We start from the raw sequence: 26,389 nt of genomic DNA on the forward strand, positions 1-26,389 counted from the left end.
CTTGGAGGGGACCGCAGATGTGCCGACCCTCTCCACGAAAGAGATGATCAAAATAAAGATAAATGGACACTAAGTATGCCCCGCCAGCAGAAAACAAGCAAAGTAGCCTGACTTTTATTATTGTTAATATTGTTATTGTGTTATTTCCCAAAATGCAAAGCTCCAAAAGGGTTTGTTATTGCAGAAGTAGGACATGAAATTTACAAAATGTTTCATTTTGTTTCTTATTATCAATTCATTCCGGTTTATGTTGGAGTCTCAGACTGAAAATGCATTCGTGAAACAAAGAGTCATTTATACCAATACACTATGGTTTGTTGGCACATGGTCATGTGAAGTCATCCAAAGGACATCCCGGGTCTGCAATAATAATGATATTAGTAAAAACAACAGTCATTTTTCAGCTATACTGCTGACTGTCAAGGTGAAAAAAGTGAGTGAAACTGTACAAAAAAGGTGCTCGATGCGTATTAATGTCATATAAAATAGAATTACATGCTGGTGTGTGAATGTCGTCTGTTGCAAGCGACCTGGAGTGTGATAAGTGGTAGGAAAATGGATGGACAGTTGGTAGTGTCATGCTGAAAAAGGGATTTTTGGGAAAGATTGCAACAATACTAAGCAAACACGTTTACTACCGGCTGAATGCTTCTTTGTTTCAACATAGTACAGCTATGGACGCAGCCAGTGCTCTGAATCTCTCCGAGTGGCAATGATTCATGTATTGCTTTATTTGACAGGGAAAGCAATTACCCTTGCTGCAAATGCACCATAATGAGACAAAAAGCTATTTTTCATCCTCGGTCCCTGGACAAATAAATATAAATATCACAATAAATATACTGTGTACAAACAAATAGGCTATATTAGGTGAAATTTAAAGTTTAACAAAAGAAAAACATTAAAATTGTAGTAAATCAAGCAATATGTTGGACTCACACAACAACAGCAAGTTAACGTTATGATAAAACATGTTTAAAACACAAAAAGTATTCGATAAAATGCATTGTAAATAAAGTTTAGTCAATTTCACTAACATATTTATTTCAAAGCTGCCATCCTGCAAGTCAACCTATTGCCACGCTCCCAAACTTGTAATTATTTCAAAAGGAAGTCTTATACGTCCCCCGAGGAAATGTGCGTGGAAGGAAACAGCTTTAAATGGAGTTGGGGGCCTTTCAAGTACTTCCTGGGGAAATGCTGGACTGTGCTGATACATTGTGAGAACCCTCCATCGCACACCCACTGAAACACTGATTGTCGTTTCTTTTGCCTTGTGCAGCTCGTTTTAAAGCAATAATATACATATTATGCATATTTTGAATGCAATAGTATTCATTGTGCGGCCTTTTAAAGAGTAGTGTTTTTGTTGCAGTATATATCAAATAAAATGACAATATGTTTAAGTTAGTATAAAAAAATAAAACAAATTGTTTTTTTGTTTTTATTTAAAAATTAAAAATAGCCACATTTGGAAAAATACATTATATAAAAAACACGAGTAAAAGGCTTATTGATTACATACATCTTTTGTGATGCTTTTGTGATGCCTCCTCCCTCTTGCTCCATATCCAAAAGGAGGCTCTCCTTTGCCGCCTCCCCCAATCTCTCTGCCGGCCTGCACCAAATCTCTGTAGCGCTCAGATTTCCTCTCCTATGCCTCTTCGCACGTTTTTTAAACCTTCATTTTCAGCTTCCTCTTGCTCGCAGTTTTTCATTATTTAGAACGTTCAAAAAGAGAAAGACATGGTGCAGTTCCCCTTTAATATTTTAGCATGAATAGCCTGCTTAAAAGTACAAACAAAACATACATATGAAAATAATTTAAAATGAAATTGGATAATGAATCATCAGATGATTAATTAAACATTAACTGATAACAATCATGGATTCTAAACACATTGAATGCGTTAGGTTTTACTTTCCCTTGCATTTGCTTTCTTTATGTTGCTAAATAAATACATTTTGATTTATTTATGTTTAAAAAGTACATTTTGTCAAAGAATATATACTACATATAGTATAACTAGGGTTGTACCGTATACCGGTATTAGTATAGTACCGCGATACTAATGAATCATATTCGGTACTATACCGCCTCTGAAAAGTACTTACTAATAAAAGACAAGTTGTCTTGTATGTTCACTATTTTATTTAAGGACAAACTTGCAATAAGAAACATATGTTTAATGTACCGTAAGATTTTTTGTTAAAATAAAGCCAATAATGCAGTATTTTCTGGTCCACTTTTATTAGAAAAGTACCAAAAAGTATTGAAATAATTTCGGTCCCGGTACCAAAATATTGGTACATAACAATATAATACAATATAAGTACATAACTCCACATGTGTTCATTCATAGTTTTGATGCCTTCAGTGACAATCAATGATGTAAATAGTCATGAAAGTAAAGAAAACACATTGAAAGAGAAGGTGTGTCCAAACGTTTGGCTTGTACTGTAGATTTAACATTTATATTTAGATTCAACATTTAGATTTAGACTTAATTTTCATGCTTGTATCACCATTTGAACAAATGTTTTACTCATCTGCTGCACTATTAAATGACACGCTTGAAAGAGATGGATGCAGCGAAATGTGGTAAAAATGATAGTAAAATACAGAGTAGCGTAGATCATCATATAACAATGCGTTCAACAAAAGTAGATATAACTCTGCCTCAGTATTCATCAGTGTTGGGACTAATGGCGTTACAGTAACGCGTTACTTTGTAACGCCGTTAGTTTCGGTGGTAACTAGTAATCTAACGTGTTATTTTTTATATTCAGTAACTCAGTTACCGTTACTACATGATGTGTTACTGCGTTATTTTACATTATTTTTTATGTAGTATCGGCTAGAAACAGAAGATCTGAGTGTGTTTTATTGGAGTGCTGCAGTGTCGTCCTTCTGAATCTCTTGTGTCACAAGCCGGAGGCGCGCTTGTGTGTGTCTGGGTGTGGGTATGGGTGTGGGTAGGGTAGGGTAGGGGAGAGGAGGGGGGGGGGGGGGGCCTGTCTGTGTTTACAACGGAGCTGCAGTCGCGAGTGTCTTAACATAGAGATATTCTCACTTCTTTTTTTAGTCGAGCACAAAGAAAACAACATTTTAGTTAAATGTAAGTTGTGTCTTGGATCAAAGATCCCGTATACTGCCCAAAACAACAATTCAAATCTGCTTGGTTAGGCTTTGTGTATGTTACGTGTGCCTTCCTTAGGTGAAGCCAGGTTTACAGCTATGTTGTTATTATGCTGTTTGTTACTTATGTATGTTATGTTGCAGCTATTTAAAATAGTTTTGTCAATTTGTTCTGGCCTGAAATAAATTGGCTCTTTGAAACATATCTTTGTGTGTTGTATGTAGACCACATTGCTTAGCAGAGTTCAGTGATGCAAATGCATGTCCAGTTGATCAACAGATTGTATTATTCTCCAGTGCAATAACAGTACTGAAATGAAGGCTAAAAGGGCATTAATGGGAGCTTGTAAAAAAAAAAAGAAGAAAAAAAAAAAAGGAACTAAATAGTTACTTTTCACAGTAACACATTACTTTTTGGTGTAAGTAACTGAGTTAGTAACTGAGTTACTTTTGAAATAAAGTAACTAGTAACTGTAACTAGTTACTGGTTTTCAGTAACTAACCCAACACTGGTATTCATGTATTATTCATTGGAGCTCTTGTAAGGGGCAGCAGGGATGCCACCGTGTGCAGAGCCAGTCAGCTGACTCGTTCCCTCCAGAAGTGCTGGTCTTGTGCTAGGCCCTCAGCTTCCCCTGGTCTCCTAATGGGTGCGTGGCTTTACTCCTGGTCTTCTCCAGCCTGAGGCCCTGAGGTTGAACGTTACCGGTGCTTTTTATGTGTGGTCTGGAGGCTGCGGTAGGAGTATAGTGCGGAAAAAAAAAAATTTTTAAAACACAATCATTCATAAATAAATGAGTAAATCAGATATAACTTTTTATAAAAATGGTATATGGTTTAGATTTATTTCAAACATGCATACAGTCACAACATGATATGTGACAATTCCCAGTTTCTCTTTTCAACATGTTCAAAAAGGAGTAAGAAGAAGCAGAGCGTATTTAATACTACCTCTTTTTCATATCATAGAAATTACTAACACTTTTATTCACATCCCTCTCTCCATTTGTACACAATTTACTCCATGAATAATCCAATTCTAAAAAACAACAGCAAAATAAATAGTAAAGTAAATTGTAACTCACGTAGTGAGATAAATGAGATTATCTGATTTTTAATACTTTCAAAATGTTCATCATCATTATTATTCTTTGTGCTTTGTATACAAAGTACATAGAAGAAGAATGATGTGTTTATAAACACTTTGAGTTTGAACGGCCTCTTAAACTACATTGTTTGACCTCTTTGCTTAATCCATTCCACAATTAAACTCCACATACTGATATACTAAAGGTTTTCAGTGTTGTACATGCACACAAATTGTTTTCAATTGGGATTAGCTCCGAGGTTATATTTCTCCTCTTTTGGGCAGCAGATTATAGTTTGCTTTATGCATAATTTTAGTTGTTTGCAAAGTCACCAAATCATTGAATTTCAATATTTTTGATTGAATAAATAAATGTTTTGCGTGTTCTCTGTTTACCATCTGTTGCATTTGTAATCTTGTCCAGGGTGTACCCAGCCTTCCGCCATGAGTGCAGTTGGGATAGGCTCCAGCACCCCCTTCCCCCAAAAGGGACAAGCGGTAGAAAATGGATGGATGGATGCATTTGTAATCTCTACAGTTATTTCGATTAATGCCATACATTTTGAAATATAGGCTCTGTATCCATGTTGGTTCTCCGCAAGTGTTCTATATTTTTTGGTTTATGAATTTGTCCAATCTGTTATTAAATCGTTTTTCAATAATTATATATCATGTTGGCAGTAAGGAAACAGGTCTGTAATTTGTAAACTAGTGTTTGTCTGCAGTCTTATAAATCGGCGCAACTTTAACTATTTTCCTTCTGTTTGGGAATTTGCTATGATGGGTACTGATGTACTGTACATTAATGGTTCTGAATTTCTTCAATAACCTTTTGTATCATTACCATATCAATTCTATTACAATCAATTGCTGGATATAGATGGATATGTTCCCATGCATTGACAGACAATGATAGTTAATGTCTTATCATTAAACAGAGTATAAAAAACTGATAATTATTAGACTAGGAAATAAGAATTGCGTATGTCTTTATAATCAGAGAATAAAAGAGTTAGCAATGATGATATCAGACAAAGTCATTCAGTGTTTTTCTTCTTCCTTATACCTTGTAAACGTCATGCTTGAATACTGTTTCTTAAAATTACTCGTTAGCAAATTTTTGGAGTTTGCTCAGTCTGTTCTATAATTTATTCTATTGTGTGGGGCCTGTGTACAAAAGTTTCGAGTTACAACTTGCCTTAGGTTGTATTTCTCCTCTCTTGTTGAGAGAATGTGTCGTATATCCCTGGGTAGCATGTTGTTGTTTGCTTTGTGCATAAACTATGTTAGTTGTTGGGAAATGGACTATAATTTGCATAACTGACAAAGTGACCTAATGAATTGTGCTTTCTATATAACCAGCATTATGGAATAGCTTGGCTGACATTTGTAGTGCAAGTGTAAAAGCACTTTGGTAATTAATTTTAGGGGTGTGAATCTGTGAGCGCCTAACAATTCGATGCGATTCCAATTCCTGGGGTGATGATTCGATTCAGAATCGGTTCTCGATTCAACACGATTCTCAATTCAAACTGATACTCGCAATGTATTATTTGGTATAAAAATTAGAATTAACTTTTTAAAACAGGTTGCAGGTAAGGAAAGCTCCTTCTCGTTGCATGGAGAAAGCCTAAAGACAGATTTTTAAAAAGTGATTCTTACTTTAAAAAAACAAAAAATAAGCATATACTATATATATATATATATTTTTAAATTACAATCAGGCTGAATAAGAATTGCGATCCGAATGTGAATCGATTGTTTTGTGCACCCTTAATTACTACTATCCTATATGTCCACAAAATAATTCAGTTATGGTTACTAGAGAACAACAGAGCAAATTTATATTCAATATGAAAGTCCCTGCTCATTTTATCATACATTATGACCCGTTTGTATTATTTTGTTTTTTTTCCAATCATTACAGTGTGATTGTTTTATTAATGCCTCATCCTCTGAACATAATGCAATATACTATCATTTGCAAGCAAATTTGATAGTTTTAAGTACTTGGTGCCTTTCTACATGCAATGTATATAGGTTAACCTTTTTGGTCCTAAAATTTGACCAAATATATTTAAAATCTTTGTGCAATTATTATTATTATTTTTTTTAAATCTGCATAATAGTGAAAAAATTGAATAGATTTTCAACTATGCATTTAAAATATGTTAAACTAAAACATTTTAAATGTACCACTTCTATGGGTGTTTGGTTCAAGCAAAGGCAAAGAGCCTGTTATTACTTTTGTCACTTTTTTGCTCTTCACCTCTCTCTTATCATCTACGTCAGGGGTCACCAACGCGGTGCCCGCGGGCACCAGGTCGCCCGTAAGGACCAGATGAGTCGCCCGCGGGCCTGTTCTAAAAAAAAATAAATAAATAAATAAAATAAAAAAAAAAAAATAAAAAAAAAAAGTTTTTTAAATAAAAAAATAAAATAAATCTACATAGAAAAAACACAAGATACACTTTCAATCAGTGCATCAACCCAAACAACCTCCCCGATGCACACTCATCCACACCCACTCACACAAAAGGGGTTATTTCTTTCTGCTACCAATATTCTGGTTCCCACAACATAGACAACACATCTGCAAGGGACACAGTCCCTGAAGCACACATGATTGTATAGGCTGCTGGTCCACTAACATTTTCATTAATTACTATTTTTTATGTAATTATTTTTATATTGTTTTACTTTCTTTTTTATCCAAGAAAATGTTTTTTATTTATTTATATTATTTTATTTTATTTTTTAAAAAAGGGCCTTATCTTCAACAGACCAGGTTGTCAATGAAATTAGATTTGTTTAAAGGGTTTTTTAAACCAGGCCCAGTCCAGATAATGTCCAAGTCGGACTCAGCAACACACACCTTCGCCACGGTGTGGCAAAGTTGGTAGAGTGGCCGTGCCAGCAATCGGAAGGCTGCTGGTTACTGGGGTTCAATCCCCACCTTCTACCATCCTAGTCACGTCCGTTGTGTCCTTGGGCAAGACACTTCACCCTTGCTCCTGATGGCTGCTGGTTAGCGCCTTGCATGGCAGCTCCCGCCATCAGTGTGTGAATGTGTGTGTGAATGGGTGAATGTGGAAATACTGTCAAAGCGCTTTGAGTACCTTGAAGGTGGAAAAGCGCTATACAAGAATAACCCATTTATCATTAACATTTATGTACACAGAAAAAAATTAGGGAACACAACAGATTGCATATAATTTATAAACAAAATTACATTTTCAAAATAAGCATTTATGTACAGTCCAGATTATGTCCAGGTCACTCAAATTAGGGAACACAACAACAGATATCATATAATCTATAAACATAATTATACTTTCAAAATAAGCCTTTGAGGACTTCTCATCTTTTTTTTAAATGTTTTTTGGCATTATTATCGTTTTCAACCATGTAACTTTCTAAAGTTAGAAAATACTGAATAAATGTTTTAAAGAAAGTAATACTAAGTGAATATCTGTTTTTGGCCTTAAAAATAAACATTTTACCGAGTACTACAATTAAATTGACTAAATCATGATTGTCAATGAACTCTCCTAAAATAACAGAAACCACATTAAGCTTCATAAACAAACCAATCCTTAAACACATTTTTTCAACTTCCACCCAAAACAAAGACACAATATGACAATACCAAAACAAATGCAGGGCGGATTCAGGCTCCTGACAACAAAATCGGCAATCATCTGACTCTGTCATATTCCATAATTTTAACATTTTCCCTGTGGGTAAGACGTTATAAATAATTTTAATTTGAAAATAACGATTTTGCACATCGATAGTGGTTTTATAGATTAGTTTGAATATGGCATCCCATGGCAACGGGCAGTCAAAAAAGTCCTCCCATTTTCCATTTGTGTTGTATAAGGCAGCCTTCAAAGATTTCTTTATTAAATAAAAATTATATATTTTTCTATTTATTTTAGTTCCTTTTTGCCAACTACAATTTCTTATTAGAGGTTTACAAACTAATAATTTAGTAGTTCCATGATTAATTATTTGTTTCCATCTTTTCCCAATTACTCCAGTTAGTTGATAAAATGAAAAGCTTGAGCAAGCATCACCATACATAGCTCTAAATTCATCATACTTCATAATTTTACCATTCTCATTGATAATATCATTGACAAAAAGGATTCCTCTTTCAAACATATTTTTCCAAAAGAAAGGCTTTCCATCTATTACAATATTAGAGTTCATCCATATTAACTGCTGCAAAATATCGTCTCTTTTTTCTGGAACATAAAATTGAAAACACCACTATGAGTGGATTGTTTCCTTTATGAACCCCGCCATGTTTCCCAGCAGACTCTCTGGGAGGGGATCACTTGTAAAAAAGGATACAATTTCTTTTGATACAGTACATGTTTTTTGTCCAACAGGACATTTGTGTACCACTCAATGTTTAAATACATCTTTGGAACAATTGATGCTTTTAAAGACAGACACATAGCTTCAAGGTTGAGAAGTTTCAGGCCCCCATATTCATACTCTTTGTACAAAACCTTTCTTTTAATCTTTTCTGGTTTGCCGTTCCAGACAAAATCGAAGACCCTCCCCTCATAAATCTTAAAAAAGTTTTGTGATAGAGCTGGTAATGACAAAAACAAATAAATAAATTGAGGAATAATTAACGAGTTGGCAATGGACATTTGTGTACCACTCAATGTTTAAATACATCTTTGGAACAATTGATGCTTTTAAAGACAGACACATAGCTTCAAGGTTGAGAAGTTTCAGGCCCCCATATTCATACTCTTTGTACAAAACCTTTCTTTTAATCTTTTCTGGTTTGCCGTTCCAGACAAAATCGAAGACCCTCCCCTCATAAATCTTAAAAAAGTTTTGTGATAGAGCTGGTAATGACAAAAACAAATAAATAAATTGAGGAATAATTAACGAGTTGGCAATGGACATTTTACCATACAAGGTTAGGGATTTCCCTTTCCATAATTGCATACTTTTGTCCAGCTTTCTTAGTCGATTATCATAATTTACTGAGCCTAGATCTTCCAGATTTTCTGGGACAACAACACCAAGTATGTTAACTGGTACATCTGTCCACAAAACAGGCACTTTGCATTCCATTCGAAAGGACGTTCCCTTTAGATTTCCGATCCTTAACATTTTACATGTATCATAATTAAGCTTAAGGCCAGATTGCTGTGAAAATATGTCCAAAAGATTAAGAAGGTTCTGCAAACAATGAGGAACAATCTTATCTTTGTGAATCAGCCTTTTCTGACATGAACTTAATCAAGAACAAACACAGAACACGCCTCACTGATGCACATCTGCAAGACTCACTCAGAGTTGCAGTGTCAAGTTACACACCAGAGTACAACACACTAGTTAACAGCATGCAATGCCAGGCTTCCCACTAACTGACAAAGAAACAGATAACAGATTTGGTGTCCAGTTCAAAATGTGACATGATTTAAAAATTTGAGAGTTTACTTTTGTATTTTACATGAGTTATTATTTGTACAAACATGGTGCAAAGTAATTCATGATTTGTTAAAAAATGTTAGTGGCTAGCTAGTTAAAATGGGATATTGTGATTTCCCAAGACTGTCTTTGAAGTGATCATTTGAAAATGTTCAATTTGAAAAATGTGCACTTAGAGAAAATATAAAAATAAAGTGTTGCATATTGATATTTATCTGTTTCTATATATATTTATTGTGAGAAATCATTAAGATGATCAGTGTTTCCACAAAGATAAATATCATTAATTATTAATAATAACAGAGTTAAAGGTAAATTGAGCAAATTGGCTACTTCTGGCAATTTATTTAAGTGTGTATCTAACTGGTAGCCCTTCGCATTAATCAGTACCCAAGAAGTAGCCCTTGGTTTCAAAAAGTTTGGTGACCCCTGATCTACGTATTTAAATATTGTTGCTCGACTACAGGTATCATTAAAAACGCTTTATGCGATTTGGATGTCAATCGATTGTTTTGTGCACCCTTAATGACTATTATCCTATATGTCCACACAATAATTCAGTTATGGTTACTAGAGAACAACAGTGTACGTTTATATTTAATGTGAGAGTCCCAACTCATTTTATCATACATTAAGACCCTCTTTGTATTAGTTTGTTTAATTTCCAATCTTTACAGTGTGATTGTTTTATTAATGCAACGTCCCCTGAACATAATGCCATATACTATCATCTGCACATTTGATTAGTTTTAAGTATTTGGTACCTTTCTACATGCAATTTATATAGGTTAAACCTTGTTGGTCCTAAAATTTGACCAAATCTATTTAAAATATGTGTGCAATTAAAAAATTATTATTTTTTAAAATCTGCATAAAATTTAAACAATTAAATATATTTTGGGGCGGTATAGCTCGGTTGGTAGAGCGGCCGTGCCGGCAACTTTAAGGTTCCAGGTTCCATCCCCGCTTCCACCATCCTAGTCACTGCCGTCGTGTCCTTGGGCAAGACACTTCACCCACCTGCTCCCAGTGCCCACCTATAATGGTTTAAATGTAACTTAGATATTGGGTTTCACTATGTAAATCGCTTTGAGTCGCTAGAGAAAAAGCGCTATATAAATATAATTCACTTCACTTTTCAATTATGCATGTAAAATGTATTAAAATAAAACATTTTAAATGCACCACTTCTATGGGTATTTGGTTCATGCAAAGGCTCTCTTATCATCTACGTATTTAAATATTGTTGCTCGACTACAGGTATCATTAAATACGCTTTATGCGATTTGGATGTGGATCGATTGTTTTGTGCACCCTTAATGACTATTATCCTATATGCCCACACAATAATTCAGTTATGGTTACTAGAGAACAACAGTAAGTTTATATTTAATGTGAGAGTCCCTGCTCATTTTATCATACATTAAGACTCTTAATGTATGATGAAACGAGCAGGGACTCTTAATGTATGATAAAATGAGCAGGGACTCTCACATAAAATAAAATAAAATAAAATAAAATAAAATAAAATAAAATAAAAATAAACATAACAAAATAATACAAACATGGTCTTAATTTAAGACCATGTTTGTATTATTTTGTTTTATTTCCAATCATTACAGTGTGATTATTTTATTAATGCATCATCCCCTGAACATAATGCAATATACTATCATCTGCACTTGCATCTGATTAGTTTTAAGTATTTGGTGCCTTTCTACATGCAATTTATATAGGTTAAACCTTTTTGGTCCCAAAATTTGACCAAATATATAACAAATATTTGTGCAATTAAAAAAATATTATTTTTTAAAATCTGCATAAAATTGAAACAATTAAATATATTTTCAATTATGCATGTAAAATATATTAAAATAAAACATTTTAAATGCACCACTTCTATGGGTGTTTGGTTTTCCTCTTCACCTCTCTCTTATCATCTACGTATTTAAATATTGTTGCTAGACTACAAGTATTATTAATTACGCTTTGTGTATGGGGCAGCACGGTGGCAGAGGGGTTAGTGCATCTGCCTCACAATACGAAGGTCCTGAGTAGTCTTGGGTTCAATCCCGGGCTTGGGATCTTTCTGTGTGGAGTTTGCATGTTCTCCCCGTGACTGCGTGGGTTCCCTCCGGGTACTCCGGCTTCCTCCCACCTCCAAAGACATGCACCTGGGGATAGGTTGATTGGCAACACTAAATGGGCCCTAGTGTGTGAATGTGAGTGTGAATGTTGTCTGTCTATCTGTGTTGGCCCTGCGATGAGGTGGCGACTTGTCTAGGGTGTACCCCGCCTTCCGCCCGATTGTAGCTGAGATAGGCTCCAGCGCCCCCCGCGACTCCGAAGGGAATAAGCGGTAGTAAATGGATGGATGGGATGGATGGATGGGCTTTATGTATGCAATGAATACACTTCACAATAAATACATATATAATAGCAATGCAAATTAAATCATTCCCTTGACACTCTGGTGCAGCCATAGCAATTATTGAATATCTTTACATGCAATAGATGTTGTGAATGTGGAACTTTTTAAATAAAAAACATTTGGAATGTGAGAGCATGCGTGCGCGTACGTGTGCGCGGTCGTGTAGCGAGCATGGCACACTGCAGTAAACAGAGAGTTGAGGGAGGGGCGTGGCTTAACGTGTAGCTGCACAAAACATCTCTGATCCAGTTGAAATATTTCAGGTGCCGAAAGAAAGTGGACGAGGCGAGCCACCATTGCTGCCGACTCTCTTACCGGGGCAGCAGCAGCAAAAACAAACGCCACAGGAGGACTCTTGGTGTGTATTTATTTTTGTACTTCCAAACCCAGAGGGGAGTTTATATTGTTTCTGCCGGGGCGGTCGTCTCTTGAGAAGCACCACCAAGTCTCATACCTTGTCTATTGGATGGTTCCTCCCACTTTCACCCCCTACCAATTTCGCAACTCTTGTTTGGACAATCTCGCCGAACATCCGGATTTTTTTCTTTACAACCTTTTTAGGTAAGTTTTTATTTTTTATTTCTTTAAACCTTTTTTTTTTTTTTTTAGCCCGTTTTCTTACGATGGGCATTGCTTTCCGGTGAGGAAATACCTGGTGTCGAGCCCAGGTAAGTCAAAGAATCAGGAAGGGCCTCAAAAGTCAGCAGCAGGTGTATTAAAACTTACATTGTTACCTAAAGCAGTTTTAAAGCGACTTAAACATGCCAATTGTCATTTTAAAACATTAATATTACTGAAAGTTAGCTCGCTTGTAATGTCACATGCGTGTTGTTGTTTAATGGCAAGCTATACCCACTGAAAAGTTGGTAATTTTACTCTAAATAGTTCGTTTGTTGTGGCGAATATACTAACATTCACTTAATTAACTGCTTAAATTCAATGACAGGCGAGTTAACGTGAATAAAATATCGTCGTGTGTGTCAGTTTTGGCTATATTAGCCTAAACTAGCTGCATAGGCTAAAGGTTTCGTGTGACGTCATCATGTGGACAAATTGCACTATAATGATGAGCGGACATAACATTAGGTATATTTTTCCATCGTAATGACCTGCACTCATGTTTTCTCACCAATTAAAAAGAGGAAATAATGAAAAAAATATGCTATTTTTTTTGTAGTTAGTAATCAAATGTAGACACTTTTTCTTATACTTTCTGATCTCTCTCTATGTCCACTACTTTCTGTACATATCCTACCAAGTCAGTCCTACACTGTTCCGATGTCCATTTCTCTGATGATGCAATTGTTGATGACTGAAGTGTTGATACCAACCAAACCTAACCCCCCCGCCCCCCTCCCTCCATATCCCACACCCCGGATTGTAAATAATGTAAATAATTCAATGTATATACTCTGATGATTATCTTGTGTGATCACTGTATTATGATAATAGTATACATCTGTATCATGAATCAATTTAAGTGGACCCTGACTTAAACAAGTTGAAAAACGTATTCGGGTGTTACCATTTAGTGGTCAATTGTACAGAATATGTACTTCAGTGTGCAATCTACTAATAAAAGTTTCAATCAATCAATCAAAGCACCCCCCTGCTACCCCAAAAAAAGTGACAAGCGGTAGAAAATGGATGGATGGATAGCCTAAGACGGCTGCCAAGGCGTGATGTCATCGCATGGATAAATTATGCATGATGGTCAGCAGCCGCCCGCGACCCCAAAAGGGACAAGCGGTAGAAAATGGATGGATAGATGGGTCAGCAGTCATTACATTAGGTCAGGCCTGGGCAATTATTTGACTCGGCCAGATTTAGATAAAAAAGTGTGTCTGGGGGCCGATGTATCTATTTTTAGGAACGCTAATACAAAACCTCACAATAATGATTGAAAGCTAAAAACGTTATGACAGACCGCCTTAAAAAACGGAATGGGATTTGACATTTTTTTACTGAATGAGACACCCAGAATGTACATGAAAATAAAGAATGTGGGATTTACAATATTAACTATGAATGGCGACTTGTCCAGGGTGTACCCCGCCTTCCGCCCAAATTCAGCTGAGATAGGCTGCAGCACCCCCCTGCGACTCCAAAAAAAGTGACAAGCGGTAGAAAATGGATGGGTGGATAGCCTAAGACGGCTGCCAAGGCGTGATGTCATCACATGGATAAATTATGCATGACGGTCAGCAGCCGCCCGCGACCCCGAAAGGGACAAGCGGTAGAAAATGGATGGATGGATGGATGAGCAGCCATTACATTAGGTACACATTTTCAAATAAAAATAACACAAAATCATTCTAAATTAGACGATTGACGTTGCATTCCAAAACATGCTTACTATTAGCAGTTTTAAATACATTCTTTGTCTTATTAATTTTATTAAGCGGAGCAACGTATTAGAAACACCAACAAGTATGATGTAGTGCACTTTTACACCAATGCATAAAGCAAGAATAAAACTGTTTAAAACTGCACTCATGTTTTTTCATCACTTAAAATAAGGAAATAATGAAACGAATATGCTATTTTTTTGTAGTTTACTTACAACAAAGCGATTTATGTGTCACGTGTAGTTTTATCTTTGCTAAATTAGCCTAAGACACCTGCCGAGGCGTGATGTCATCACGTGGATAAAGTATGCATGATGGTGAGCAGCCATTACAATAGGTGCACATTTTGAAATAAAAATAACACTAATTCTTCTATCTAAATTAGACGATTGGCGTTGCGTTCCAAAACATGCTTACTATTAGCAGTTTTAAATATATTATTAGGTATTATTAGTATTAGGTGGAGCGACATATTAGAAACACCAACAAGTATGATGCAGTGCACTTTTACACCAATGCATAACGCAAGAATAAAACTACGTTTAAATATATTCTCATATTGGATCTCATTCGCTATATATTTGTAGTGCTACTGTGGATAATATCTCTCCTGCACAAAGTGAGGCATGCTGGAGAACCTGTTTTGTTTGCAAAATGCCAAGCAAGAGCACTTTAAGCTTTGTAAACATTACCTCAGTAAGTCAGTCAGTCTGTGTCAGTACGCCGAAACTATAAGGTCACTAATTTCTGGTCACAAGAGGTCAAGGTGGTAGTAGCCATTAAAATATCGCTAATTTATGACAGGAACGATACTAACAATATAGTAAAATTAAGCTATTACTGTATGTTGTACTGTATGTTTTGCTATAATAGACCAAACATGTGCAATTATTGCTTTGCCATTGCCAAAATAAAGTGCTGTAATGTTCAAATTTCAAAACAAGCAATATAATCTAAATAAAAGTAGTCATGGTCAAAATATTGCTTTTATGGTGTAAAAAGAAGTCATTCGTAGTTTATTAAAAAATAATAAAACATGCTATTTAACGTTCCGTCATGCAAGTGTAAAAATACAAAATCCAGAAACTAGAAAATACACGTGCTTCACTTGAGTAATTCGTATAGCAGTTTTTCCTGATTTGCGTGGCGCCTAATGGTTGTACAAGTGTAAAAATACTTTTTTGAACAGTAAACACAATAATAACGAATACGCTAACTTTGGCAGTGCAGAAGTTTGTAACTCATTATTTTTATTAGGTTGAGAATCTTACATCAACTTACAATTTAATTTGATTGGATTCCTATTCTTGGAGTGACAATTCAGAAGGTGAGTAACTAATAGGGATGTAAATCTCTTTGTGATGGACGATTCGATTCCCATCTCGATTGATGGATTCCGATACGATTCAAAAACGATTTATTTATAAAACGGAACGATTCGATGCAATTCGATTTAGTATATGGACGATTTAATACGATTAGATTGTTGTATGACCGATTCATTAAGATTCGATACGATGTATGAACGATTCGATACTTTGGTTAATGTTTTTTGATGGACACATTATTTTTTTTGAATGTTGCAGTATTGATGGATGGCACAGCACGGAGAAGGTCCGAGGTGTAGCGCTTACATATCTTGCAGGTAATTATTTGGCGGGCAGCTGCGATTCTCGTGTTGTTTCAAAAATAAACTGTCTACTGATTGCTAGTCTCGCGTGACTCCCGGTCCATGTATCTACATCTATTCTCGTCTTCAGTCACTTTTTTCATGGACAACCCTGGCTCTCGTCATTTTAAAGACAAAAAACGTCAAATGTTTTCTAGTTCGTCGCGATAACCGGTTTATGTGTCCATGCTCAAGTAACCTAAAGATTCACAACTGAATCTTATTGATTGACGGGGCTGTAACTGCCGTAACCGAACCAGCCACTTCTCGAATTGGATATCCAGTCGCATCGATTTATTGTTAACAACCATGGTAACTAATAAAATGACCAAGTTGATATTGCACTAAATGAATTCTGCCGGGGATGCATAGTTGTTGTTGATAAGTTCCACAACTTTAAATATGACATTGTCCTTTCTTTATACTGAACTTGCACGACATCAACGTTTGGCAGTCGACCAATTCCCTCAAAAAATGTTGTATTACTCTTCCTTGTCGGGGAAAATTGTAAAATCCAAAGTGTGCCCAAACATTTGCAATCAGCAAAGACGGGGCTGACTCTATTGTTTTCTCTTTCATACAGAAACATTACCGACCTCTAAAGCTAGCTCGGTAACTTTAGCAGCGTGCCGGACCCGCCGCTTACTGAAACAAAACTCTACAGAGGCAATTACTTGACAAACTGTACGCGTAGCGAATAACTGAGAATATGGCTTTAATGTCTTTTTAAAAAGTGATTATTGAAAATTTCCGATGCATTCTGAATCATGATGTATAAGAATCGTACCGTATATTTCCGACTATAAGTCGCAGTTTTTTTCATAGTTCGGCCGGGGGTGCGACTTATACTCAGGAGCGAGTATAAGTATTTCGACTATGTGTGAAATTATTAACACATTACCGTAAAATATCAAATAATATTATTAAGCTCATTCACGTAAGAGACTAGACGTATAAGATTTCATCGGATTTAGCGATTAGGAGTGACAGATTGTTTGGTAAACGTATAGCATGTTCTACACTACCGTTCAAAAGTTTGGGGTCACATTGAAATGTCCTTATTTTTGAAGGAAAAGCACTGTACTTTTCAATGAAGATAACTTTAAACTAGTCTTAACTTTAAAAAAAATACACTCTATACATTGCTAATGTGGTAAATGACTATTCTAGCTGCAAATGTCTGGTTTTTGGTGCAATATCTACATAGGTGTATAGAGGCCCATTTCCAGCAACTATCACTCCAGTGTTCTAATGGTACAATGTGTTTGCTCATTGGCTCAGAAGGCTAATTGATGATTAGAAAACCCTTGTGCAATCATGTTCACACATCTGAAAACAGTTTAGCTCGTTACAGAAGCTACACAACTGACCTTCCTTTGAGCAGATTGAGTTTCTGGAGCATCACATTTGTGGGGTCAATTAAACGCTCAAAATGGCCAGAAAAAGAGAACTTTCATCTGAAACTCGACAGTCTATTCTTGTTCTTAGAAATGAAGGCTATTCCACAAAATTGTTTGGGTGACCCCAAACTTTTGAACGGTAGTGTATATGTTATAGTTATTTGAATGACTCTTACCATAATATGTTACGTTAACATACCAGGCACGTTCCCAGTTGGTTATTTATGCGTCATATAACGCAGTGGTCCCCAACCTTTTTGTAGCTGCGGACTGGTCAACGCTTGAAAATTTGTCCCACGGACCGGGTGGTATGGTATTTATTTTTATTTTTTTGTATTTTTTTTTTTGTCATAAAGAAATACAATCATTTGTGCTTACGGACTGTATCCCTGCAGACTGTATTGATCTATATTGATATATAATGTATATATTGTGTTTTTTATGTTGATTTAATAAAAAATAAAAAAGTTAAAACTTTTTTTAAAAAAAAAATTATTTCTTGTGCGGCCCGGTACCAATCGGTCCACGGACCGGTGGTTGGGGACCATTGATATAACGTACACTTATTCAGCCTGTTGTTCACTATTCTTTATTTATTTTAAATTGCCTTTCAAATGTCTATTCTTGGTGTTGGGTTTTATCAAATACATTACCCCAAAAAATGCGACTTATACTCCAGTGCGACTTATATGTTTTTTTCCTTCTTTATTATGCATTTACGGCCGGTGCGACTTATACTCCGGAGCGACTTATACTCCGAAAAATACGGTAATTTGGATGTGAATATATTTTTTTCAATTCTTCTTCTCACGATGTCACAATATTATATATTGTCTGAGGGCCGGTGTGTATGTTTGTATAATATGTGTGTGTACCGTAATTTCCGGACTATAAGCCGCTACTTTTTACCCTCGTTCTGGTCCCTGCGGCTTATACAAGGGTGCGGCTTATTTACGGCCTGTTCTTCTCCGACACCGACGAAGAGGATTTCGGTGGTTTTAGTAGGCAGGAGGAAGACGATGACACAATGATTAAAGACTGACTTTTCAAATACTGGTTATTTTGATAACGTACAGGCGAGCACTTTGTATTACTTTGCACCGTTGTATTATTTGTACTCTGCACGAATGCTGTTCGCCATGTCAAAGATGTGAAAGTTTGATTGAATGATTGAAAGATTTATTGTTAATAAATGGGACGCTTTGCGTTCCCAAACAGTCATCTCTGTCCCGACAATCCCCTCCGTGGTAGCAGGAACCCCTATATACTACGGTAATTACACATCAAAACCCTGCGGCTTATAGTCAGGTGCGGCTTATATATGGAGCAATCTGTATTTTCCCCTAAATTTAGCTGGTGCGGCTTATAGTCAGGTGCGGCTTATAGTCCGGAAATTACGGTGTATATATATACTGTATGTATATATGTGTATATATAAACAATGTGGGATACTTTTTGACCTGTATCTGGCCCGTGGGCCGTATTTTGCCTAGGTCAGTTGTAAGATGAAAATGAATTTAAATCCCAATCTTAGCATGGCAATGCTTAGAACAAAATAACTCCATGGGCCAATTTCTTAATTATATGGAACAAAAAAGCTGTTTCCTAACAAGGTAGTCCACCAGCAGATGGCTATCAAAATAAATTCTGCCGATCCCTGACCACTCCGCAGCCAAATATTCTTCTTCGTAACTCCCTTGGCCCCCCGTCTGACTTGCTGATGTGCCTCTCCGGGTGATTTGCTTCCGAGTTGCTAGCTTGTGCATTTTCCTGATGACGAGAGAAAGAAGCAATGGGTTGTTGTTTTTTCTTTGTTTTGTTTTGCTTGACAAGTCTAAGTAAACCTTTATTTGCAGTAGGAGACCAGACTTTCTCTACCACCTTAGGGAAAACAGATGTATTTGCCTGTAAAACAGTGTTGAGAGATCATAGACTATTCCTTTTAGTAGCATGTCGATGTAATAGTGTAAACCAGTGGTGTCCAAACTTGATTCGTGGGCCATTTTGATTTGATCTATTTTCTTAAGTCATTGATAGCAATTGTCCAGAAGAAATTCCAGAGCCTGGAGACCCGCCTTTTGTTGTTAGTCGTATGTCTACTCTACTATGCCTCTATGGTAAAATGTGCAAATATAAATTTTTAAAGGTGAACTGTGAGGATTCTAAGCTACATTTAATTTAGTTAAATGTTGTCTGTATTATATGTATGTATTATGCTTTGGTGTAAATTTTGCTCCACAGTCTTATTTTGAACCCTCTTTCTGATTATGTTGCAAGTGGTTTGTTTGTGGAGACGTTCTGTTTAGATGCAAATAAAGCCCTCCATGCGCCAGCCCCCTTGAAAACTATGAAGATTAATCTTCTGAAAATCTACATTGTTTAAATATATATCTCGGAAAAGAACATCGGGGCTATTTTTTTTCCAGACACGGGTAAAAATGAACAATAATAAACAGCATATTGATTGACCGGACACAACAATGACAAAATAAAAGCTGCTAGCCTTACAAATGAGGGTCTTTTAAGTGAAAACAGATTAAATTAATACGTTGTATGAATATACAGTATATATAGCCTATTATTTACGCACTATTGACTAGTGATGCCCTGAAAATTCAGCCATCGAAACGGCAATTCCAAAACAGGATGTTGAGATGACGTAAGTAAGACGCATGCTATTGTCTGGAGCAGAGGCAGCATATCCGTGATGTGGATATACTTTAATTTATTAGAAATATACCCATGGACAGAGATCTACAAAATGTGCAAATATTCAACCGAGGCGCCACCCGCACCTTGGCGCTGGCGACTTGGGCCGTGGGGCGGCAGCTCCTTCCGCCGCTTTGCACAGGAGCCCGACTAGAACCAATCCTTGTCCCGAAGTGATGGATCTGACTTGCTGAATTCCCTTAGCCCCCTTGTGCTAACATGCCAGAAACTTGTAGGGGATTTGGGTATAGGGCAGGGGTGATTTCAATAAGACTGCAAGGGAATCTCAACTTAATCTAAAATATATTTAATAAATAGTCTAATGTGTACTTTTATGTTTGCATTTCATTGACTAAATGTGTGCCAGCTAGAATGTTTTCAACTTTTTAAAATTGTTAAAAAAAAATTTGGTGGTTCCCCGTTATGGAGAATTTTACAATCCTGTAAGTGACGTATTCTTTGTGAAATCTAGCATCTTTATATCTTGTCTGTTATTGGAGACTTTATTTGTGTTTAGAGAGGAGCTGAAAATGAACTACCCCTACTTGAAAGACCAGCAACCACCACTGGTATACGACCTGTGTTACACTGTACAATAATAACCATTTAAAAAAGCTGACATGAGGTAGCGACTTGTCCAGGGTGTGCCCCACCTCCCACCTGAATACAGCTAGGATAGGCTCTAGCCACCCCCACAACCCAGAGAATACAAGCGGTAGAAATGGATGGATGGATTTAAAAAAAAAAAAAGAAGAGCAAAACGATATAAAAAATAATATATTATTATTAGGGCTTTCAATAACGGCACTCATTTTTTTATCGAGTGATTAACGCAAACACTTCCTTTTTGACAATTGGGCCGTGCCGTAGCGGGGGGAACTTGGTTGCAGTTCACTTGCTACTGATGAGCCACAAGCGAGCAGAAATGGACAAAAGAAAGTCTACTTTATGGAAATATCAGGTTCAAAGCCATGGCAAGTTGTTCTTCCGACAAGAAAGGACTATTTTTCGCCGTGAGAAGAGGCGACATCCCTGCAACAGGGGGGGTTTGCTGGCTGAAATATTGTGTAAATTATTTTATAACATGTTCTGGTTGAGTCCTCAATTACAGAATGATTAGCAGGCTTATTAATCAATAGAGAAAGTTAAAACATTGTCATGCAGCAATATGAATGCCATTAACTTGTACAACATGTAATGTACAGAATATCAGAAGTATTTATTCAGGTGGAAAGATCACAGATTACAGCTGGGATAGCGCCCCCCTCCGAAAATTATTTGTCTAGGGTACACTTATTAATGATGAAAAATGATACCTGTCTGCGATTAATCGCAGAAAATTTTGAGTTGACTTTGAACAAAATACAATTTTCGTGATTTAAACAATTTAATTGTTTGACAACCCTAGTTATTACTAATTACTAATAACAGCCATTTTAAAGAAAACATATGCATCATCGCCGATTACATCACATTAAATACGCCAACACCGAATAGTAATCTGCGGCAAACCCTGATTAGGGTACACCTGCACAAAGTTGCATTTACCAGCCTTTATCACACCGCATGTCGCACGTCAATGTTATTGTGCGGTGGCGTTTGCGATACTGGACATTTCGGTATGGATCTGATCTGATACTAAGTAACTACAGAACCAGTATTGACAACTTTTGACATGATCATTGAATCATTTTGTGAATTTACCTCGAGTTAGTTGATTATGAAAGCACAGGAAAAATATGTTTTGCAAATGAAAATGTGTTTATAAATTTATACAATAGAAAATGTAAAATATACAGTATACACAACAATAATTTACTTATTCCGTACAAACAAATATGCCTTTTTCCACCAAAAGTTCAGGAACTTTGTTGTTTGTTTCCACTGTATTTCACAGTTCGGGATAGTTTTATACGAATCAGGCTGATGACGTATGAATGAGTGGTACGGTAATTTTTGGTGCATCACGAGTCAATAGTGCAGAAATAATAAAATACATAGTTATATCCATTCATATTGTAACTACCTGCTGGTCTTAAAGAGCATGTTTGTGTGTTGATGTTCGTTTTCCCATGGTCTTGAACACATTGTGTTGGCGGAGAATGACAGACGGTTGTTCTGTGTCTGGGAGTGAAGCACGTAGGCGGAAGTGTGTGAACGGAGGAAGTACTGTACTTAATAGAATTGGGCCTGTTAGCATAAGATGGCAATAAAAGGTAAAAGGGCGCCAGACATTGTGTCTTCTTCTGGACGCTACAATACATTATATTATTTTTTTTGTTTTTACGTAAAAAAACCTACATTTTTAAGGTGTTGTGACTAATATTTTCCATGGCGCACCGCCACAATCAAATACATTAACGGAAAACCTGATCGAACCAAGTTGCCTATTGCACCATGATTACAGTATGTATCATTACACTCCTAAATACTTGTGTAAGTTGTGTTATTAGTATTAACATGTCAGCCCTTTGAGACACTTGTGATTTAGGGCTATATAAATAAACATTGATTGATTGATTGATTGATGTCAAGTTTTCTTGCTACATTACGAATTTTGCTGTTTTTTTTCCCCAAACATTTTTTATAGTTTTTTTATTTATTTTATTGTAATTTAGGATGTACCGAGGGCCGATTTAAGAGAAGAAAAAAAAAAGCAGCCCCTGGGCCATACATAGACTTACTTAACTGATAGTCATGGAGGAAAGTAAATGCCTTGTCATATTCCAAGTTAAACTAAGTAATGTTTGCCTGATTATTCTGTTTTCTTCTATTCATAGTGCACCTCTTAAGCGGTCTGTTCTGCTTTTTTTTTTCTTTTTTTTTGACGATGCAGTGACCCAATTTCCACACTGGGATCAATGGTTTCTTTTTATTGCATAAGTAGACTGCTTGCTCTCGAGCTGTCAGTATTCTGTGGCAGAGTAAGTCCTGGAAACTTCTATAAAGGGGAAAGAAGTGATCACTGTGACTGTCGGACTGTCAATTATTAGAAATATTTACGTATGATAAACCTTTAGATCAGGAGTGTTCAAAGTGTGGCCCGCAGCTCAATTTTTTTATTGGCCTGCGACATACAGTATACAAATACAATTTAACACACCATTAGGACATTACACACGAAACATAGAACAATTGGAAAAGCCCCCCCCCCCCCCCGTAAAATGGCACCTGCAACCCAAAACAGCCGATTGATGTTGGGCTGCCATGATCAAATCGGAATAATTGCATTAGAAAAGAAGCTTTGATTCATATTCTGTTGCGTGGTTTAATCGTTTGTGTAACTACTAAAAATTCATATCTCCACCGTATGGCAGAATGTTGTTGTTATTACGAACACTTGGTATTAGTCCAATTTCAATGTTGATGATGGGCATTTATTTGGAAACATCATTGTTTATTTCAACTACTTTCCCAAAAATACACATTGAGGCTATAAAGGGTGTTGTATCAGATTACTCGATCAATTGAACAAATTAATCGATAGATTACTGGATTACTAAAATAAGCCATTGTTGCAGCCCTATACTTGTGCGTCTTCCAGTGTCGGCTCAACGGTTGTGCGATATACTGTAGACGATGTACGATAAAAATTATACAAATTTGTTCGATAGCACTTTTAATACTATCGATATATCGTGATGATGCATTCGAGCTATGTCCCACAAATCTGGTTAGAGCACAAGCTTTCAAAATTGTGTTAAAAATTTCATGGAAAAATAAATATACATTTTAAATATATAATAATATATATATTTATCCCTGAATGCTGTGTTAAAATATGGTATGGTAGTATTTGCCCTGAAATGCACAATCACTCGCCTTTACAAATGCCATGTCTGTGTTGTGATGATAACTTCTGCTGACACATTATGACTTTTTTCACCTGATGGGGAAAAGCAGCATGAAGTGTGTCTTAAATAATTGATTTGTTGAACCTGGTAATTAATTGAATTAAATAAAGTACATGCTAAAGCTGTAGCTAAGGGTGTAATTTTTGCAAATGAAAAAAAGAAGAAAAAAAAAGTCCTCCGTATTATTATGGAATAGGGATGTAACAATAAACGTAATAATGATAACCGCGGTAAAACTCCCGACAGTTAGTATTAGTATTTTTAAATTGAAATGATCGAGGTTGATAACTGCACTTTGATAAACTCAGACTGACTGGTGCGAGCTCACTTGCTAACATGAAACCAAGAGACATTAATGTTTTTCCCCATTAAGAAAAAACCTACCACAACCTAAACTTATATAAACACATTGCTGTCTGAACAACATAGCTATTCAATTGTGTACATTGAACCTACAAATTTCTTTTGCGTGATAGGTCCCCTTTAAAACAATATAAGGTTAGCCATGAAAACCGATAAAATAGTAAGACTAAAACACTATCAGTAAAGCATAAGAAACCCAAACCATGCAACATAATGGGTTTTCTAATAGTGTGTCTATTTATTTTAGCAATAATTAAAAAAAAAAAATACGACTAAAGATTTCAGAGATGTATAAGTACTTTTTGAGCACATTCAACAACACCGCGATAATAATAACCGTGATCATTTTGGTCACAGTAACCATGATATGAAATTAAGGCTGCAGCTAACGATTATTTTTCTATCGATTAATCTATAGATTATTTTTTCGATTAATCGGTTAATCTATAGATTATTTTTTCGATTCATCTATAGATTATTTTTCCTTTTACCGATTATTTTTTATTTTATTTTATTTAAAATGAAGATGAAAAAATAAAAGTAGGCCAGTTTTTTCATAAGGCATGGCTTTTATTTACAAAAAAAAAAAGTATGGCCACTCAGTCAACATTGACAACAACATGACAAAATATTCTGTAACAATGTAAACATTTAAAACTTTTAACATTTAACAAAATTAAAAGTAGCTTATTTGCTTTTTATTTGCAAATATAAAAGTAAACATCCAGTGCAAATCTTAATATTCTGCAATAGTATAAGCATTTCAAAAGTAAAAGTATTGCTTATTTTGCTTTAAAATGTGCAAAAATAAAGACAAACATCCAATACAAAAAAGTGCAAAACGAAATATTCTGTAACAACAGTGTAAACATTTCAACAAAAGTGAAAGTATTGCTTATTTGCTAAAATGTGCAAAAATAAAGATAAACATCCAATACAAAAAAGTGCCAATCTAAATATTCTGGAGCACTGTAAACATTAAGTATTGCTTTTAAATTGTGCAAAATAAACATCCAGTCCAACACAGTACACAATAACCAATTCTACTCATTCCAGTGAGTGACTAACAGTTGTAATGAAGAAAGGTTAGCATGTCTACTTGCTTTGCTTCTTTTCTTGTTTACAATATTCCCAGCAGCTGAAAATAGGTGCTCAGAAGGGGTCGATGTGGCTGGAACTGAGAGGTAATTAGCCTTCACCTCAAACCAGGACTGCGAGCGAGCTGAGCTGCAGTTTAAGTTTCTAGTAGGTCAACGGGCTCATAGTGATGTTACTAGTAGTTGACTGGGAGGTGTTTATTATCATTTGGGGAGAGTCCGCTGCCTGATGCTCACCTGCTAAACACCTATCTGCTCGACGCTGAAGCGCTGACTACATGCGCTATGAATACGCACTGCTGATTGGCTGATAATGCTTCGTGTGTACCAATCAGATGGTTGTATGGGTGGGACAATGCTGCGTGCTGAGGCAGAGGAGCAAAGCAACTTGTTAAGACTTTAGCAGCTAAAGTTAGCTTTAGCTTAGAAACTCGTTCGGTACACCCCCGTACCGAACCGAAAGCCCCGTACCGAAACGGTTCAATACAAAACACATACCGTTACACCCCTAGCAGATACAAATGACACATTCATGTTTTTGTGTAATGATGACAACGTATGCTAACGCGGACGATTGACTAGTTGATGGTTGATGGTTTTCTTTTCAAATGTTCGTTCATAGCCGTTGTGCTGCTATGATAGGCCATTTCCGCTTGACACAGTGTGCATACAACAACATTATTAGGCTGTGTATTGAAATACTCCCACACTTTTGACGACTTTTGGCGTGCGTTTTTCCCCTCGCTCGCACAGTCTGCTTTGCGCTCCGCCATGACGGTAGTGTGACGTATTTATGCGACGCGTCGACGCACAAAAACGGCGTCGACGT

The 26,389-nt window shown here is 36.1% G+C and overlaps 1 protein-coding gene across 5 annotated transcripts in view; it reads left to right on the forward strand.

Annotated features, from left to right (window-relative positions):
- The first annotated feature begins 12,328 nt into the window (after positions 1-12,328).
- Positions 12,329-26,389, forward strand: part of LOC133662176 (inactive ubiquitin carboxyl-terminal hydrolase 53) — a 54,221-nt gene continuing 40,160 nt past the window's right edge. For 2 of the 5 annotated variants that reach the window (XM_062065926.1, XM_062065925.1), the window contains exon 1: positions 12,329-12,681. The gene's annotated coding sequence lies outside the window, so the exon portion shown is untranslated. Of the gene's footprint in view, positions 12,682-12,729; positions 12,789-16,093; positions 16,114-26,389 lie in introns of those variants that run through there. The other 3 variants (XM_062065929.1, XM_062065928.1, XM_062065927.1) reach the window with 3 other exon arrangements.

This window comes from Entelurus aequoreus, linkage group LG12 (genome assembly GCF_033978785.1).
Source record: "Entelurus aequoreus isolate RoL-2023_Sb linkage group LG12, RoL_Eaeq_v1.1, whole genome shotgun sequence".
Lineage (NCBI taxonomy): Eukaryota > Metazoa > Chordata > Actinopteri > Syngnathiformes > Syngnathidae > Entelurus > Entelurus aequoreus.